This window comes from Anas platyrhynchos, chromosome 5 (genome assembly GCF_047663525.1).
Source record: "Anas platyrhynchos isolate ZD024472 breed Pekin duck chromosome 5, IASCAAS_PekinDuck_T2T, whole genome shotgun sequence".
NCBI classification, from domain to species: domain Eukaryota; kingdom Metazoa; phylum Chordata; class Aves; order Anseriformes; family Anatidae; genus Anas; species Anas platyrhynchos.
This window is the reverse complement of record NC_092591.1, coordinates 39,103,356-39,122,393: the sequence shown is the minus strand read 5'-3', so window position 1 is coordinate 39,122,393 and position 19,038 is coordinate 39,103,356. Positions and strand designations below refer to the sequence as shown.

General features: G+C 37.0%; 2 long non-coding RNA genes across 12 annotated transcripts in view; one reads left to right on the top strand and one right to left on the bottom strand.

The window, feature by feature from the left end:
- The first annotated feature begins 8,679 nt into the window (after positions 1 to 8,679).
- LOC106016903 (uncharacterized) lies at positions 8,680 to 19,035 on the top strand. Its single transcript, XR_002401880.3, has 3 exons — positions 8,680 to 9,499; positions 13,932 to 13,999; positions 18,654 to 19,035. It is a non-coding gene; the product is annotated as an uncharacterized lncRNA (long non-coding RNA).
- The window catches only part of LOC106016894 (uncharacterized), a 313,059-nt gene continuing 310,447 nt past the window's right edge, over positions 16,427 to 19,038 (bottom strand). For all 11 annotated transcript variants that reach the window (XR_005266054.2, XR_011809727.1, XR_005266052.2 and 8 more), the window contains one exon: positions 16,427 to 17,512. This is a non-coding gene — a long non-coding RNA (uncharacterized lncRNA). The remainder of the gene's footprint in view (positions 17,513 to 19,038) is intronic.

Below are 19,038 nucleotides of genomic sequence, written 5' to 3'. Positions count from 1 at the left end.
AGAGTGAGGTACTGATATATTACATGAAGTAGGGCTCCTATGCAGTTCTTACCCTCAGTAGAACAAAATTCCAAGAGTATAATACTTTGTAATGGTGTTTGGAGTAGAGAGATTTATAAAATACATTTGTGGAATACATCATCATCATCTCAACTTTAGGATTCTGATTATCTAAAACAAGTCTCTGCATCTCTAAAGACTTGCCTACCACCTATTTTTTTCTGAGTTGTTATGATGCCTACCAGAGCCTTTGTAGGGACTGGAATTTTAATCTGAACTGAAAATATTCACTGCTTCTTCTGAGCTGTATCTCAGTATAGAACTACATAAGAAAACAATAATCTAAAACAACTTTCATATAAAATGAAATAGAATTAGCTATTGTGGCTCAGCATCTGTTAGATGTCCTGTGCCTGAGGTCATTGGCTCAGGCCTTGACAACACAGATGAGATTAGCTTGTCATTCCTGGTGTTGAGTTGCAAATGTCTGGATTTGGCTTCTACTGGCAGTAGCTCCAAGGATAGAAGGAAAAACAGCTTATAAATTCTTCAGAGTTCTTTGGATCCAAGAGTCACTTTTTCAGCTGGCTTTGCAAGCAATATTATTTAAGTATTTAAAAGGTACTGGGAAGCATGAGGATAACTGAAGAGTAAAATAAGGAGTGCAAATAGTAAAAAAATAAAAATGTTATGTCTAAAGTTAGAATCACTAACACAAACTTTATACATAATTATCTCCAGTAAAGTTTCTTGTCACTCATAACCATTATTTCTTTACTGTGAGGGTTAATCATTGTTCAGACAGACTGTTCACTGCTTTGGTTTTGTTTACCACTTTTTATTGCTTATTTTCTTGGAATATATTCATGAAAACTGAGCAATTATAGTTTACTAAGATTTATTGAATTTTGGCCAATAAGTTACATTGACTCTTTTTGTTGGCAACACTTCTAAAACGTCCAAACCAAAGTTGACTTGGGAGGGCAGGCAAGGGATGACGGATTTTTGTTCCATAGAAAACAAAACATAACAGTAAGTCAAGTTGTAGAACTTTTATTTGTGAGGGTGAGGCAGCACTTATTGTTCCTTAGTGAATGGAAAAACGTGAAGCTACTGAAGTTTTGCACAACCTTCACTGTAATGGCTCTCAGATCTTGTTTCACTCCAAACTGATAAGCAGTGACAAAACAAATTAAGTATCTGAGAAGGTACTCCTCAAGCTACAGAGACATTTAGATTTCAAATTAATTGATTTTATAACCTCTCCATTAGAATCAGTCCAGGGATTCTCATGTCTCTTGTGATCCTGAAACAAAATATGAATAAATCTTATTGTCTTGACTTTGATAGGACTTTTTCATAAGTACCTAGTCATTTTTTATGGTGACTGCTGGTTTAGTGGATTGTTTTTGTAAATTTTCTAGTTTTATGTTAATGGACTTGATTCTCTGGAGCCTACAAAAGTCATCTCCTAGAATCTGTGCCACCAAACAATTAAACTAAATGAATGAAGTTATCAACAGCATAAAGCAACAAAGCTTGCAAATACAGTTGTTAATTGCAAGCTTTCTATGCTTCATCTGCATAAGTATTAGTCAAAAATAAATGCATTTGCAAATAAATATAATTGCAATGGAATAAACTAATTCTTGGTATTTAAGGCCCCCTGTATAACAGATATCCTTATGTTTCACCTGATTAGAAAATAACCTATGTGAAGGAGACTGTGTTTGGTACACAATTTCATCAAATTTTCCTGCTCTATAGATGGCTGGTCCACAGCCAGTGTGATTCATTCCACAGAGTGAATGTATTTAGGACCAAGCTTACTACAAGAATCACGTTATGTCTGTTAATTCTCATCCAGAGAAATCTGGAGATGATTCTTATACAGTCTTGAAGTTAGTTTCTAATTTTTTATCTCTTGTCTCATGTCCAGATATTTAACATGCACAAAGAAATTCATGGTGTTCCCTCCAGTTGCAGTGTTTTATCACTGGTGACATTTATTTTGGAATTTTGCAGTTGGAAGACATTGACACAGTGAGCCTCAGAATGACCTGTAGTAGGGAGCAGTCTGTGCAATATGGGGCAATAGCTCAAATTCTGTGAAGGTTTAGCTAGCCAATAAAAAGAAGCTGAGGAACAACAGCAGACCTGAAGTTTAACTATTCTCGTGGTCCTTTCAGTTCACCAACTACATTTAACTACAGGCAAAAAGCAACATCAGTTAAAATGTTTATGTTAGTCTCAAAAAGTGAAAAACAGAGAAATCTGAAAGAGCTGTTTATCTTTTTCTTGATGTTAGAGAAGATCTACAAAAGTCTAGACAAACAGCCTTTTCCTGTACATTTTTTGCTGCACACTCTGCTATATACTTTTAGCTCAGTTCTTTTGATTTTGTTAACTGCAATGATTTGTGTGAGTTTTACAATATATCCAGTGATGCTCCTGCTCCTGCTCTGGGGGATTCTAGTGCTATTCAACCTTGTTATTTGTATTTTACAGAATTTTATGTTTTTCTCTTTGTTTGTTTGTTTGTCTCTCTGGTGTTTTTCATTTCAGTTGTACAATTAATAAACGTCTTATACGTGACAATCATTACCTCTGAAAACATAAGGCCAGTTTTCCTATTTGAGTAGCAGCATAAGCAAGGACAGAGCAAAACAGGTAAGGAACCAAATAAACTGTAGTTTGAGAGATCTGGGCTGTCAGACCACCAACTAAACAGATGTCAGAGGCCAGAACCCCCCATCTGAACATGTCTTGTCACTGGGCCTGAAAAGTTCAAGCCTGGGCTCTGAGAGCAGCATCCTAGCTGCTCCTGAATGCAGGACTGTGGCACAGGGGAAAGCAAGCCTCCAAGAAAGCAGTTCCAAACCAGGAAGCCTGCATGTGATGCTCTACCTCTGGTTATATAAAGATTTCAGGCATTCACGTTTCACAAGGATGAACTCACAGTGACTTGTGAGTAGTGTGGCTGTAGCTTGTGGTAGTGTGGCTGAACTGCAACAACATAAGAAACCCATTAATGTCACTGGAGCTTTGGCAGACAGGTGCACAGGGTCTTTATTCTCCTGATGAATGCTTATTATTAACATGTGGGTGTCAAGCTAGTGCTCAGCACAGGGAAAAAATCATAGTGCTAGCTGGAGCCAAGTGCCAATGAGGAAGGTGTTGTACAAGCTTACCTATAAAATAGTGCCAAGGCTGCACAACTGTGACTGGCAAACCCCTTCCTATTTATTTCTCAGGGTTTTCTTGAGTGTTGTTTATGGTTATCCTAGAGTGATGAGATTGTGTTCTTTCCTGATCTAATGAAATAAAGATGTGTCCCCCCAATTAGCTTGATCAGGGCTTGGAGGGAAAAACATAACCAAAAAATGGTTCTCAAACAAGCAGTTAGGGAAAATTTCAGAACCAGTTAAAGTTGTATTTGCACTAGTGCTTTTGCCTCGTGTTCCTATTCCACCCCCCCTCCCCCCCCCTTTTTTATAAGATATTTTATTTACTAAGACAAGTAAAGAAAATGGAGGAAAAGGAAAAGAAAAGGAAATACGGAAAAAAAGAAAAATGGTAACGGGGGTTAATGGCAATCGACCATCTTTTTTTTCTAAACATTCCCAAGCTGGAAGACAGAGCTCTTACTCCATGAATCCATCTATTTAAAAGACAAACTGTCCTTTTTTCCCCACCAAAGAATTAAGGGTGAGTGTACCGGGAAAACACTGTTTTGGGGATATGACCGAATAGCACCATATTAGTCTTCACACACTGATCTGCAGAGCTGTGGGAAGCAGGAGCCAGGAAATGTGATAGTAATGAAGCCAGATACTGGCTGGAGCTGAACAGTTCACAGCAGAACCACGGGGTATAAAATTAGCTGTAGTCATTCTTTGGCATAAATAAGACTATCTAGAGATAAATAGCAATGATAACATCTTGCTGTGCTTTCATTATAGTTACAGCAGAGTTGCACTGATATAATTGTGACAAAAATTAGTTTCATGAATTTGGTATTTGTAGGTGGGAATTCTGATCCAGGCCTTGGAAAATATGTACAAAGTCTTGGTGAAAATGACTAAATACTCATGCCTGGATACCAATCAACAGAGTTAGGAAGTCTGAACCATGCTATTGTCCCTTTGTTTGAAACTTGCTGATATTTTTCCTGGAAGCAGAAACAAATTTCATCCTTGAACAGTTGCAGAAGTCTGCAGTAGACGAAAAGATTTGTCAGTAGACTTTTCTTTTTTTTTTCCCAAAATAACTTAATTCTTCATTATTTATTTATTCATTTATTTATTGAGAGGTTGGAGTTATGTAAAGGGGTGGGTATATGATTCTATATTCTATTTTTCTTATTCACTTCCTTTACTTTCTGCAACAGACCATTGGAAAAGACAGGGTTAGACAGGCTCCTGATCTTACAAAAGTGGCTTGTTAATGCCCTTACCTTCTGAAGTGCCTCCTTTTGCCATTGTTCAGGATACTTTTGGTTAAGTTCCTTTTAGTGTAAATAAGCCTTTCTTTAGAAAAGGTTTTCAGTTACTCATGGTGCTTCACATTCAGTGGAACGGCAGTGAGGGAATTGAGCTGAAATGATGACAGATCCTATTCAGGTCATCTTCCACCTGTTGCAGAATACTTTGGGGTGATAAAATGTATTCTGATCATCAGACCCATAGTTTCAACACCCAGTCACCAGAAAGCCTTTTGAATGGAAATGTTTGGCTCTTGACACCCAATTTCTTTCTGGCATTATTTCCGTGAAAAACTAAAAATGATGAAACTTTGAAAATTGCTATGAAAACAAAATACATGCCCTGCAGACAGCTCTGCCATCTCTGCTTCAGGCTCCCAAAGAAGTATTCTTAAAGGCTTGCATTGTATTTAAGCTGTGTCAGAGTATTACATTGAATTTTTTATTTTTATTTTTAGTCAATGTGGTTAATATCTATTTATTTATTTATTTACAGCAAGGATGCCTAGACATTATGAATAAGTATTGTTTTTAAATGTGCCTGAGTGCACAAGTGTACACAGAATTTTAATGTACTGGTAAAAAATAGAAAAGTTTCATGTGATGTGGAGCCAATGACTTGAAAGGATTCAGTTTCTTCTCTGAGTGGGATTTATTTTTTTTTCCTTCAAAGTATAATTGGAGATTGATTGTGGAGAGGGCATGGGACCAGCTGCTAGCACCTTGGTTCTGACCCACTCTGTGTACTGTGGGGGTGTGATGCCATCACCTTGTTCCTGCTTTTGGAGAGCAGGCACTAGAGGGCTGCCCCACAATATGGTACTTTTTTTATAAAGCTCAGTTGATCAGACTTCATACTGAGAAGGGAGTTTCCCCTTGAACAGATGCAGACAGCTGCAGTTGGCTACAAGTTTTATCAGCATACCTGCTTCAGCCTTTATAAATGTTACATCACCCTCCTCTGAACTGGAACTAGTGTCAGTGCCAAGAGGAAGTCAGTACAGAAAGAGTTATGATTTTACATAAAGGAAGACTCTCCAGACAGAACTTTGAAGCTGCAGGAAATGGCAATAGTTATGAGAACAATTTTCTCACAGGAATTAGGCTAAAGATGTTTATAGGGTTTTTCATTTGTTAAGATAGTTTAATGCCATAACAAAGTTATTTTTGTTGAAAATATTTAGACGCACTTACAGATAAGTAATAGATTACATTCCTCAAGGAATGTGTTTGTGTGATTTAAGCATTATCTTTATTTTATTCTGAAAAAAAAAAAAAAGTATATTTTTAGTTTATTATTAATTTATTAGCAGCTTACTAATAGAAGGATATATTGATATAATAATAAGAAAAGTGGAGGATGTCTTAGACAAAACAATTTGGACATCACATCCAGCTAAAAAATACCAAATGCTTATGCATGATATATTAGGATACTGACTTCTCAGGTTCTTTCTCAGAGGAAGGAAGTTTGGGGAAGTCCAGAAAGTCTTGTGTTCAAAAATTGTTACATATAATATCACTGTTTGGTGATTTGGGGACAACTGCAATTACTTTTCATACACCTACACTAACTAACTGGTATATTTGAACCAATGTGGTGGTTCTGCAGCAATGACAGCAGAAGATAAATTTTGAAATAATGTGGACCAGTGCAAGACTTGGCTAAAACAGTAGATTTCTGGGTAACAAGAAATAGCAAATCTCACTCTCTCTATTTCAAATCAACTCTTATTGTGTTTTTCTTTTGTTTACAAATCTTAGTTTATTTTTTTACTATTTCCTGTAATTATGTGCAGCATAGACTCTATTTGCAACTCCTCCAGTGATATCTGGATTATCTCATAAAATGTTTTAATTGGAGGTGTTCATTTTCTCTTGGTGAAAGAAGGAATAATTGGAAATGATAACAGAAATCTCAATACATCCTGCATTTGGACAGACATCTCTGAAAAACAGAACAAATATCAAGTTAACTCAGTGCACTGTGGAAAAACAATCACACAGACAAACAATAATCTTGAACTGAGAGTTAGCTATATAGACACTGACAATCCATAGAAACCATGACTTTCTTGAGGAAGAGAAAGTGGGGGATTCCTTAGCTCATTTGTTGCTGCACTTTGTAAAAGTCATTGTGTATATTGTCCTGATCGTTAAATGGATGGATTGATAAATGCTTCTCTGTGACTGGGTAGAGCTCAAATTCAGAGAATTTCAGAATGCTGTTTCCGAAAGTCTGTTCTCGGACCAACTGAAACTACATTATCTGCAGTTGCTTTGCCATTTGTGATTAGTTATTCTGCATTACTATATAGCAGCGAAATCACTAACAGATTCTTAAGAATGTAATGTAGCAGCAATAGTGCCAAAAATAAAATGAAGCTTCTGTTATAAATTGACTTGAATTCAGGGTGGCTTTTTTGTATAATGCACAATTTCAATGCCTGTGGTACATTTTTTGCTGTAACTTCACCATGTGCAGCATGGAATGACTGCTGTTGGCTCTTGTATAGGAATCCATCAGATAATCATGAAGATGTCTTCTTCAAACTGTTTGGCTTACATGCAATTTCTGTAAGACACTATGTTTTCTGCTGCCAGAAATATGTTTTATATGCTGACTGTATATCCATTTGTGAATGATGTTTTTGCCTAAATATACATCAAAAGAACCTATGCTACTGATGATGTGTAGGGAATTTCTGTACTGCATGGAAAGAAGAAACTGGCCAATTTCCTTCCTTTAGAATGCTGTTTTCTGACCATAAATTTCACCAAATAGGAGCACTATTGCCAAGTAGGCTTTGAAAATTCCGTTACTTCTAACAAGGCAACTTATAGGAAACCCTATCTTAATCTTTATAACTAAGGTATTTCCATCTGTTCCTTTTCAATTACATTATGGAAAAAATTATTAAACATGCATATATTCACAAAAAAAAAAAAAAAAAAAAAAAAAAAAACATAATGAAAAAAACTACAAGACTCTCTTGATTGTCCTTCTTTCTTTATGCATTGATATGCCTTAAAGTATCCTGCTCCAAGTAGACCTTTGTAAATTATATAGCTCTTCTAATAGAAAACTCCACTTTCCTCTTTTAGTTTCTAGACTACTGAAAGCCAAAGCATAAGAAAGTTATAGGAAACAAATAATTTCTGTTGTTCATAATATTTTTATTCCTGTGTTACTGCTGAAAATATGAGTGGCTATAGCTTCTTCATCTGATTGTACATGACTATAAAGCTAATAATATTACAAATTATCTCACATCTTCAGAAAGATGGATTTTCAGGATAAAGCAGCATGTTTCTTCTTTGTGAGGTCTGTAGAGAGTATGCCACTGACCTCTGCTTGCCTGAGCATGGTCCATAAATCTCATCTCTAGTTTGCTTACTTAGTTTAATACAAAACTATCCCGTCCTTGCATAAACGAGATTGCAAAGAGTGAAAGATTGCCTTGCACTGAACATGGAGTCAGAAGGGTCTAATGTTGCGATTTATTTTTTCACCTTCACAACATTTTGTTGCCATAAGAAAAAATAGTGACTTATGCTTGGGTGTGAAACTTGTCTGTGTCAGTCTAAGCCAGGACAGCCTCAGCCGTGTGTCTGTATTTTGGTCTGACTTGCTAAAGAAGCTTCAGCACACCATACAAAGCTCCTCTGTCTCCAGGCTGAGTAACAGCTATATGATACTCCCAGACATACCTTTCCTAGCCACATGAGATATTGCCATTCCAAGTACTGAAAGACTGTATATTTCTCTTTCCTGTTATTATAAATTCCATGCAAAAACTAAACTTCAGAAATACAGCAAGGTATTTGCCAGAGACTTGAACCCAGGAGAGGGACTTTTTCTGGGATCTCTTCTGGCTGACTGGACATCTCCACACACTCAGGTGGCCCTTGGGGGACGTGTGGAGACCTGCACTCAAAACAGGGGTGCAAGAAAGAGAAATGTTTTTATGGGCATAAGAGGTAGTGACCTGAAGCGGCCTCTGTAAATCAACAGAAGTATGAAAAGGGTTTTGCTTGCATGAGCATAGAGTGAGTTTGAGTTGTGCGGAAAAGGAACATGACAGATAGGGGACAGCAGGGGCAGTGTGAGGGAATGAGAGGAAAGTCTGGGACGGGTGTGAGGTGCAGTGGGTTCCAAGAGAGAGAGATGGCAGAGAAAGAAGAGGAGAGCTATGTAAAATTCATGGCAGAATCTCTACTAGGATTTTTACTCAGGGAAAGCAAGCCAGTAAACTACCTGTCAGGGCTAAGGGTAGGAAAAGTAAAACAAAATATATATTTAAAAAGATTCCATCAGCCAGAACAACCTTTGCTGCAAGAAAAACAATGAGATTCTGGAAACAGAAGTAATCAAGCCTTCCTGAAGGAAAGACAAAATCCCTAGTAGCTTGCAGGACAAAAGTAGCATGGAAGAAAGTTCAAAAATTTCCCCAAAGATGAGAAGGCTATAGTAATTTTTGCTGTTCTCAAAGAGAATTCTCCAAGGCAGTTTATGCATTCCTGGCATTAGGCCAAAGAATGCAATTTATCTGTCACACAGCAGCCTTATCAATGCAATTAGTTGCATGTGCAATTCTTACACCTGCACTAATTAGGGGATGCCCTCCCCTGGGGCTCTGTGTAACTCTCATTTTCTCCATCCTAGGTCCTGCTGGATGTAGGCCCAGCTCTCAATGGTGTCAGCTGTGGCCTTTAAGCCAAGGAAATGCCTACTTCCCCTAAGTGCTCCTCCACCTCTCCTTCTTGCTATGGTTCTGCTGATCCTATCTAATGCTGAGTGGGCACTGAAAGCAATGTTCTTGGTAAATGATTGAGTTAAAGCAAAGAAACAGAAACAATTGTGTAGCAGGCTAGGAATCAGCAGCCATTTCAAGCTATTTCTGCATTGTCATTTCATATGCATTCTTCAGAAAGGCTCAGAAGACATTTTTCATCAGTGACAGCCTATATTTCCCCTGCCCACCACTCCTCATGAAGACTGATAGCAGTTTGATGGTAAATTTTGTCTTTTAGAGCTAAGATGGCGCCCTGTTTCATCCTTCTGGTTTAACACCTGATACTTTGTGAAATTCAGGTTCATTGTCACCAGGGTAGGTTGTGTTAGTGCCCCATTATTTGTATGTTATGCCCCAAATAATAGGGCAGGTTGTGCCCCATTATTTGCATGTTTTCATTTCATTCAGTTCGGTTCCAAATTCAGAGACCATCTCTTGGTCTTTGAGGAAAATTAAGACTGCTTTATATTTATTTATTTATTTATTTATTATTTTGTATTGTTTTTTATTTTCCTGAAGAGAAATGACCTTGCCAAACAATGAAGCAATATCGTATTAGATATGTTTAGAACATAGAAAAGCTGCTGTTATAAGATAAACTACCCTGAGCATTTTAAAATATGTATCCAAAAGACCAATTATTTCCTTATATATCTTACAGATCAGTGTTTTAAATTTTGAGTGAATAATACTTGGGATGAAAATTCCCCTCTCTTACACTTAGGATGAAATCTTCCATTTGACTGACCTGAAGGAATGATGACTTAAATGGTCACTGTGCATTCAAACTTAACTTAGAGAGTTTTTAGGCAGAATACAATTCTCTGAAATGTTTTTTGGTCTCATTTATTCGCCCAGTATACCTTTGTGTTGTGATGGCATAGAGTGATAAATAACCAAATACATTGTCTTTTGTATCTCATCCAAAGGGCAGCTAGTGCACTGTATGATTTTGGAAAAGCTGACAAGGCTTTATCCAGAAATATGTCTGGTAGAGTTCCTGTTGTCGAACAGATACATATGTGAGAAATTTGATTCTTCTGTGACACACCGTTAGCATGAGTACTCATCTGTATCTGAGGGAAAAGAAATCAGGATATATATATAGTAGAGAGCAGAAAAGGAGAGACCATACTATACGGAAGCCTTCATACTGCTTATGTTCGCCTGCAGTAGAGTTGCTGTTACTTTATACCAAAGTACACAGAAGGAGAATATCAGTTACTGAATTGGGGAACAGATTGGTTTGTGGAAGAACAAGATCTTATTACCTCAAGACAAGCAGACAATATGGCAATCTTGGTTTACAGTCAAGATTGCAGATTGATAGAGGTTGTACAATATCCCAAAGTCCCAACCAGCATTCTGTTTTGGGCTATGTCTATAGCACATGGCTGGTCTTAAACTATAACTGAACTCCAAACTGTCAGTGTCCTGTACCACAATCCTCCAACTTTAGAACTGAAAGGCCTTCAGAGAGTTTGGATCAGAAGAAGGGCAACTTGACTGTGTGAGATCTTCCATTTCTAATGCAGCTGGAACAACTGTCCATCATACTGAAGACAAGACTGAGAGGAGGAAACTAATGGCAAAGAGAATTAACAACTACTTCTAAAACATCTGAAATGCACCTGATAATGTGAAGATACTTCTCATGAGTTGAAAATGCAACAAAAATGTAGCTAAGTTAATATGAATTTAATTAACCTGATCTTTAGTATCTTGTTCAGTCCATGCAATTGGACAAAAGAAAATAATTTTTATGTTTTTTCTTTGTCTGTGACATTACTGCCTGGAAAGCCTTATTTACAGGAGTTAAAATTGGATAGAAGAAGGGCAAGAGGCAATGGCTGTGCCTTATGGGGAGTCTTGTTTCCTTTGTTAATGGGCAAAAAATACGTTTGTTTTATTGCAGCTGCTGGCCTAGTGATTAAGACCAGATGCTTTTTTTTTTTTTTTTTTTAAGCAGGAATGTCACGAGTTTGCCAGCCACACAATATTTTGAGTAGATTACATGTGAAAGCTGACTTTGATATATACTATGGCAACTGCAAATTTGTTTATAGGAAATTATATTCCAAACAATGTCATTTAATGTCACTGATTTTGATGGACAGAGAAGAGAAACTGCATAGGCTGTTTATGAAATTCACCCTTCAAAGTAGCAGAAGCAGAGAGCGGTGTAGAACATTTTTGTACAAGTGCACCCATTCCTATGGGAACCTTACATGTAGGTCTTTTTGTCTCTTCTGTTGCCTTTGAGATCAGAGATACTGCATATAATTTCTTCATAAGCTAGGCTCACTAGATACTGGGTAAATATATTCACGTGGGCTATGTATGCACATACTGAGTGCATACAACTACACTGATGGATATGCAAAATTAACAAAATGTTATGTTTATAGAACCTGTTCTTAAAGATTTTTAATGTAGGAGAAGACTTAGAGAATGGAAATCAGCTGACAATCTGATTGTCATGATTTCAAATGAAAAAAAGTGTTTTCCTTTTATTAGAAAGGTATATAGGAAACTAATATCAGTGTCCATATACAGCAGGCTTCAACTGCATTTCAGTATGATGCAGGCATTTACTTTAATTTCCTTAGAGTCTGATTATGAGCCAACCTTTCATTCTTTCCCGGAAAGCACCAGAAAACTGTTTGTAAAGCATAGTAACAGTCACATCTTTAGATGTATACTAAAGGTGAGTTGTGCTGTTATGTCTTATTTAGAGCTGACCCTGATATCTGACAAACTGTGTGGTATCTGAAAGACCAACATAAAAGACTTATTTGTATGCACACTAGACAAATGCATAGTCATTATATGCCCTTAAAAAAAACAACACTCTTCTTTGAGTTTTAATTACTGGCTTAAGAAAGAGTGTGATATTAGTAGCCAGCATGACCACCCATTTTATAAATGGCCTCTGCTTTGTTTATTCACATCTCAAATTGGCAGAGATGTTTTTGATAAAACATCTCTGTTTTTGATGTTTTTGTAATAAATCAGAAATAATTATAGACAAGGAACACAACATGTCAGTAGTTATTTCCTGGTCTTCTTGCTTCATTATGCTATTAGCATCAAACTCAGCAAGACTCTTGACAGGTCTCTGAATGCTCTTCTAGTAGCAAACACATAGGTGCATCCAGCAGCACAATCATTTGCTCTCCTTCAAGTGTCTGTTTACACTCACGCTGTGGAGATATCATATACCTGTGGGTGTACCCAGGCCTTGCTCCTCCACACACTCTGCCTGAGGTCATAAAGGAGCTAAAGCAGGGTTCATCTCAATTATCTGTTATATCAAACTATTTCCTTTCAGGACTTTCTTGTGTCAATAATTCTTTTTGAACAAAGATCTTTTTCTGCCATCCTTTTTCTGCCTTTTTTTTTTAATTTTTTTTTTTTTTTTTATTTCCCTCCTGTTCTTAGATTCAGGAGAGGAGGTTTGGAGGTTTTTCATTTCCCCAAGCAGGTCTCTATAAATGTTTTGGTGGAACAGTTTGATCATTTCTGGCTGGCGTTGAGAGATGTGGTGATTTCAACAATTACTTCCCTACATCTAGTGGGCATTCCTGGTGCCTCAGCTGCTGTGAGGGAGGACATGCAGTAAAGGTCACGGGATTTATTCCTACTTTTTCTCTAAGACCAACTCTTTTGACTAGATAGATAGGCTTGATAAATTTCCTTCGCTGTAAGAGGTGTTGAGTGGACTCATAAGAAGGAACACAAGGCCACTGACAATGTGGACACTGATGTTGTGCGATAGCACCTCCTGGCATGCTGCTGAATCCAAATCCAGAATCAGTCAGCTTGAAGCACTTGCCTCCAGGAGCACGCTCCTTACACCTGTACAGAAGACAATCTGTATTGCCATGCTTTCAAGTGGCACATGCTGCTATATAATCTGCTACTAGAGAAGCAGCAGTGCACAAAGCTGATTCCTACCTGAATGATTGTCAGCTGAACCCTCAGACTGAACCTCTTCCTGCTTACAACAGACCACCAGGTAATTACAGTGCTCTAATGGCATGTGAACACACACACACAGTGCACCTTCCTGAAAAACAGAGAGGACAAGTTAACTTTCTTCAGGTGCTTATTTGATGTAATAATAATCCTGGTCTTTAATTAAGAGACTTCACAGCAAGAAGAGAATGTGTTGTACAAAGGATCAGTGAAACTGAACACAAAGATCTCTCCATGCCCAAACAAGGAGACTGAAAAATATGATTTCTGTTGTCATTGCTAACTTCTACCTGAATCTTTCTTAATGCATTATGTACAATATTTTCTGTAAGGATATAGCTTTTCAAGATGATGGTTTCTATTATAGATGGCCTTGGGCATGGACCTAATTATCCCATATAAGATAAAGAGAGGGGAAGTGGGTGGAGATTATGAACTTAAACTAGATCCATGGCAACATTTTGCAAATGACTTCTCTCTGAAAAAAAAAAAAAAACAAGTGTCTTTTAACTTTTAAATGGAAATCTAGACCTGTCTTCTCCTTTTGTGTCTGGGAAATTTTCCTTTTACTCTTCAGTACTGACTCTCGGTTACAACAACCTTGGAATATAAAAGAGACTTCAATTTATGTCACTTAGTTTCAGCATTGTTAATGACTGCTCATATTTTCCCAGGAGCATACATAGGTCATCATGGAAACAACATAGAGAAAAAATCTTGCACAGAAAGATAATTTAATATGGTAAGTACAGTACGTGCCATCACCAGGTGTAATTTCCTTTAGCTCTAGCAAGTAGATTGCAGTTGCAATGCCTGAGTTGATATAACTCGGGATAGTTCTGTACTGCTTTGATTTATAGCAATGGGGACCTGGTCCTCATTGCTTTGCATGAGAAGAATAACATATTTCCTGCATATACTATATTTTCCTGCATATAACATTTTTGATTTCCCTATGTTCATTATTATTGAAAAGGGGTGGTAATACAAAATCACAGTTTCTAAGGAGGCTGAGGCTATTTTGCCAAGATCAACACCATATACCGGCTTTTACTTCAGGATGAAGTCTGTTAAATATCTAGCAGATTTGTTTTTCATCAAAATAGAGTTAATATATTATATGTGGCCCTTTAAAGGCTGCATGGTTTCTGAAAAGGGCTCTTTGGGGATCAAGTTGCATTCATTGCAGAACTTGATATGGAGATGGTGAAGCTCATTAAAGAGCTTTATGGCATGTAGTCAATGCCACTACTACCACAAGTCTACAAAATTTTTCCAAATTACAATTCCAGGCATATTTTGGTTTCTTCTGAGCAAAAACAAGTGACACTGTAGGAAACTATAGGCTAAGAAAAGAAGTAAATAGGATGTGTTTCTGCATTTGAATAAGTCCTGCTAACTTGCAATAATATATTGAGTATCACTGCAAAAACTACATGAATGCCAGACCAAAATACAAAACACGGTATTAGGCATAGACCACCCAGTTTCAAAAAAGGATTCAAATTCCAGGGACCTAACTCTGTAGTTCATTGACAATTTCTCTTGACCAATTTCTGCTTTCAGAATGATCTTTTTATTATTATTATTATTATTATTATTATTATTATTATTTGGGGGGGTGGGGTGTTTATTTTTTCTTACAGTTCTTTATTTTGTTTAATTTGATGTTCTTAATGACTTACTTAATCACAGTACATTTTAGTAAATACTAAAGCTTAGGCACTGGAATTGGAATTTAAGAATAATTCAAGATTCAAATTCAAGACAGTGGTTTTCAAATCTTAGTCACTGCTTATGTAATTCTTTAGTTATTAATGTAATTTCCTAAATCCCCAGGTAACTACATTTTGATTCTGGATATGCACAGAAGCATTTCAATTTTGGTTTGTCTTAGCATTTCAAAATCTATCATGAACATATGGACAGACTAGTAGTTCAGTAGCTGCTGGGTATATGTATGTTGCTATAACCAGATGATTTTGTTTTACCTGCCAGGAAGGGCTCTAGCTGCCAATTGAAGGCTGTAAGAAATAATAATAATAAAAAAGGCACCATTTTGTAGCCTCACCTTCATGTCCACAGCCCTCTAATCATTTTGGAAAATGCTGACAATATTGTGAATTATTGTCTGATCATTCTGCAGCTTCTGAGGCTTCTTAGAGGTACCATACTATTTTATTTTATTTTATTTTATTTTATTTTATTTTATTTTATTTTATTTTATTTTATTTTATTTTATTTTATTTTATTATTTTATTTTATTTTATTTTATTTTATTTTATTTTATTTTATTTTATTTTATTTTATTTTATTTTATTTTATTTTATATTTTATTTTATTTTATTTTATATTTTTTTTAGGGGCACACAAATCTGGTAGCCCAACAGAAGTCAGGCCGCCACAGATCTGTGTTCCCAGGTCCACCTGGTGGTGAGGCTGAACACATATTCACAATTGACACAGAAACACATACAATGTATATAGAGTGAGATATATGTCTGATCACAACAGCAACAGAAAACAGCACTGACACAAACACAGAGTACTGATGGCCTCCTCCTCATTCTCTGGCTGCTCAGGATGAAAGTTCATTAGCATCCATTAATCTCTCCGGTATCTGACCCAGACTAATGGCCACACCAGCACTTGCATCCTCAGCACCCAGCCTGCTTGCTCACTTCTCTGGCTTGATGTTCACTCATGTTTACATGCTGACATACACAGCCACACAAATACACACTCTCCAGTCTCCTCTTGCTGCTACCCCTGATAGGTGGGCCCTGATGACCCATGCTTTTGTACAATCCCCCAGTGCTAACCCCTGCATCCCAGAGTGACCCCACACCCCAAGTGCCCTCAGTCTGAGAGGAGACCTGGAGAGCCTCTCCTTCAGAGCCTGGCATGGGGCTGAGGCTCCTCTGTGGCAGCCTGGGGAGGGTCTGGGCAGGGGCTTCTTTCTCCTGGCAGGTTACTGGGGCTCCCCTGCCTGCCCTTGCGCCTCTCTGCTCCTCCGTGCTCAGGCAGATGAGCCTGTAGTTGCTTTACCAAACAAATTCCTTTGTGTCTGAGGGTCCCTGGGAGATTTTTCTGAAAGTCTGCTACAAATGATTGGAATGGAAGTGTGACTGGATGGTAGCAGATGGAGGAAGCAAAATACAATTGCAGCTTAGTTAATGCATTTTTATTCCATTAGCTGCACAAATTAGAGCAATGTTTTCTTAACCAAAATAGCTAATGCTTTTAATGCTAAAAAATACAGTTCTGCTTATCCAGCATGAAAAGAACTGATATGTGAGGGCAGATGACAATGAAAAATCAGGTATTTTGAGAAAATGACAGGAAAATATCAGCAGCAGATTTGGAAAAAAGCTGTTTGTTTGTTTGCTTTATACTGTTTTACCGGCGTAGCATAATAGTGATGGAGAGCTGTGGAGGGCTGGCTTGCAGTGGACCATGTATATAACAGCTGCCATCAGTTCAGAGAGGATCTCCAGAACAGGAACGTGATACTGGGAAATATAACACAACATTTAAAATAGTCTTTTCTTATGCATGCAAATTTTGTTTTTATTCCTGAAATTCTGATCACTGAAATGTAACCTTATATTTACCCTGGGCCAGCTGTTACAGAATGCAATTAAGAAATTATATTTTCATTTGAGAGTCTGCTGCAAGCTGTGAAAACTGAATGCCCAGCCCCTGGGTTAGAACGGCAGCTCTTATTACCGGAAAGCACATTTTAGAGGTCAACTTGTTTTGTTTGCTTAAGAATGTCTTTCAGGTTACAGTGAGAATGCTGCTGAGAATTAAGAAGATAAGAGAGCATATATTATATATTTTATCGGCTATGGGAACCTGGATGTTGAGGGAAGTTTTAGAAATAATCTATGCACATGACTGAGCCAGCATGATTATATTCTAATCCTAGCTCTGCCACAGAGTTGCTGTCAGGTAGAGTTATTAAAATAGATACAGTTCAGGGCCAACATGGCTCAAAGGCCTGGTTTATGGAGGCTCTTGTCCTGTAGGAACAGGTGTCTTGTCACTGTGGTCTTCTGACTTCCAGTTCTGGGGTCAGCACAGGCCAAACAAACTCAGGTCTGTCTATACCCAGCAGTGCAGAAGGACCCTTTGTTCCTTCACAGCTACGCCATTTGTTCTCTTCTTCAGCTTTAGGACTTCATAATCTTAAGGGTCTTTTCCAACCCAAATGGTTAACTTCCTGACACTACTTTTTAGCTGATTTTGCAACCTGTGGATTTAAATATGGAGAGTTAATATACATAGATGCAGTGCTGACATATGTAGAACATATGTAGAGGTTAAACTAAACCTAAAGTCTGAAAACCTTTACAAGTTTAAATATGAATTTTGCAACTGGAAATCATTTTTGTCCTTTATATTATTACGATAGCATCTTATATTTACTTAAAGCATACAAAGAAAGAAAATGTGTTTTTGATAATGATGATATGTGATAAATTCAGGATTTTGGCTTTCATGTTGGATGTTCTAGGACATAATGCTGAACTAATATGCAGGAAACAGGTAAACAAACATATCAAATAATCTTAATACATTGCTCATATGATAAGCAAAGGAAATGAAGCCTCCTGCAATAATTTTGCTTTGTTTTATGATGTTATTGTTATTACTAACAATGTAAATGGCAAGATGAGGGTTAGAAACTTAGAAAACCTGACTTCGTGTCCAATTCAGTTAGGTGCCATACAAACATGGGCTGTATGTATGAGATGCGCCTTCCATCATGGGCTTTATAATTTTCATTAGGAGTTTTATTAAGACCTACTTCTTCACACCGCTTCTGAGACAGAGAGGCAGCCAGCACTGTGACTACAAATTTAAACACTGAATGCTTTATGAATAACTTCATTGAGAGCAGGGCTCCTAAAGGTGCAATGTGATGTTGAAATTAAAAAAAAAAAAAAAAAAAAAAAAAAAGAAAGAAAGAAAAAAAGAGGATATTATGAACTACTTATATGTTTTAGACATGGTCCCAGTCCAAATTCAGGGAGGAATAAAAGGTGAGGGTGAAAGGTTAAAGACATGAAAAGCTTTTGAGTAAGGCGATAAGAAATGAATAAGAAAAAGCATAAGAAGGGTGAGGGTAGAAGGGGAAAATGAAGTAAGAGGCTAGGATAAGAGTGACTACCTACTCTATTTTAAGTTGGATATTAATTTTCTGTGCATTTAGCAGACAGGAAATTTTTGATAGCGTCATTCATATTAGAAAAGAAGACTTGTTTTAAACATGAACATTTATAATCTCACCGATATGCCAAAGTCAGAGTTGTTAGAGAAAGATGAAAAATGCTTCTGTCTTTCCATCATGTAAGTTTCTAACTAATGCAAGGACTCTCCTTGTTTCACAGCATAATGAATGAATGCCTGCCCCTATCCTGTAAACAGGTGAGACAAATGGGACTCTCTAGGGAAATAGAATTTGAACAGAGATTTGGGTTTTCAATTTTAGCACAATTGTTCTTTTGAATTCATTGCCATTTACCAGTGATTTTCTAGACAAAATACTTTCTTTCCCATGAAAAATGTTTTCCATCATGGTATTTTTGAAAATATTTTTTTTTCAGAGAATATTTTCAATATTTGAACAGACTATCATATCAGTATACACTTGGTCCATTTTTTAGTTTATTTTTATTTTTATTTTTTTCCCTCCACAATTATGTGGGGAAGAAGGGTTGGTCAGAAAAGAAGAGGAAAAGACTGTGAGCATGCAGGTGGCACATATATAAGAAC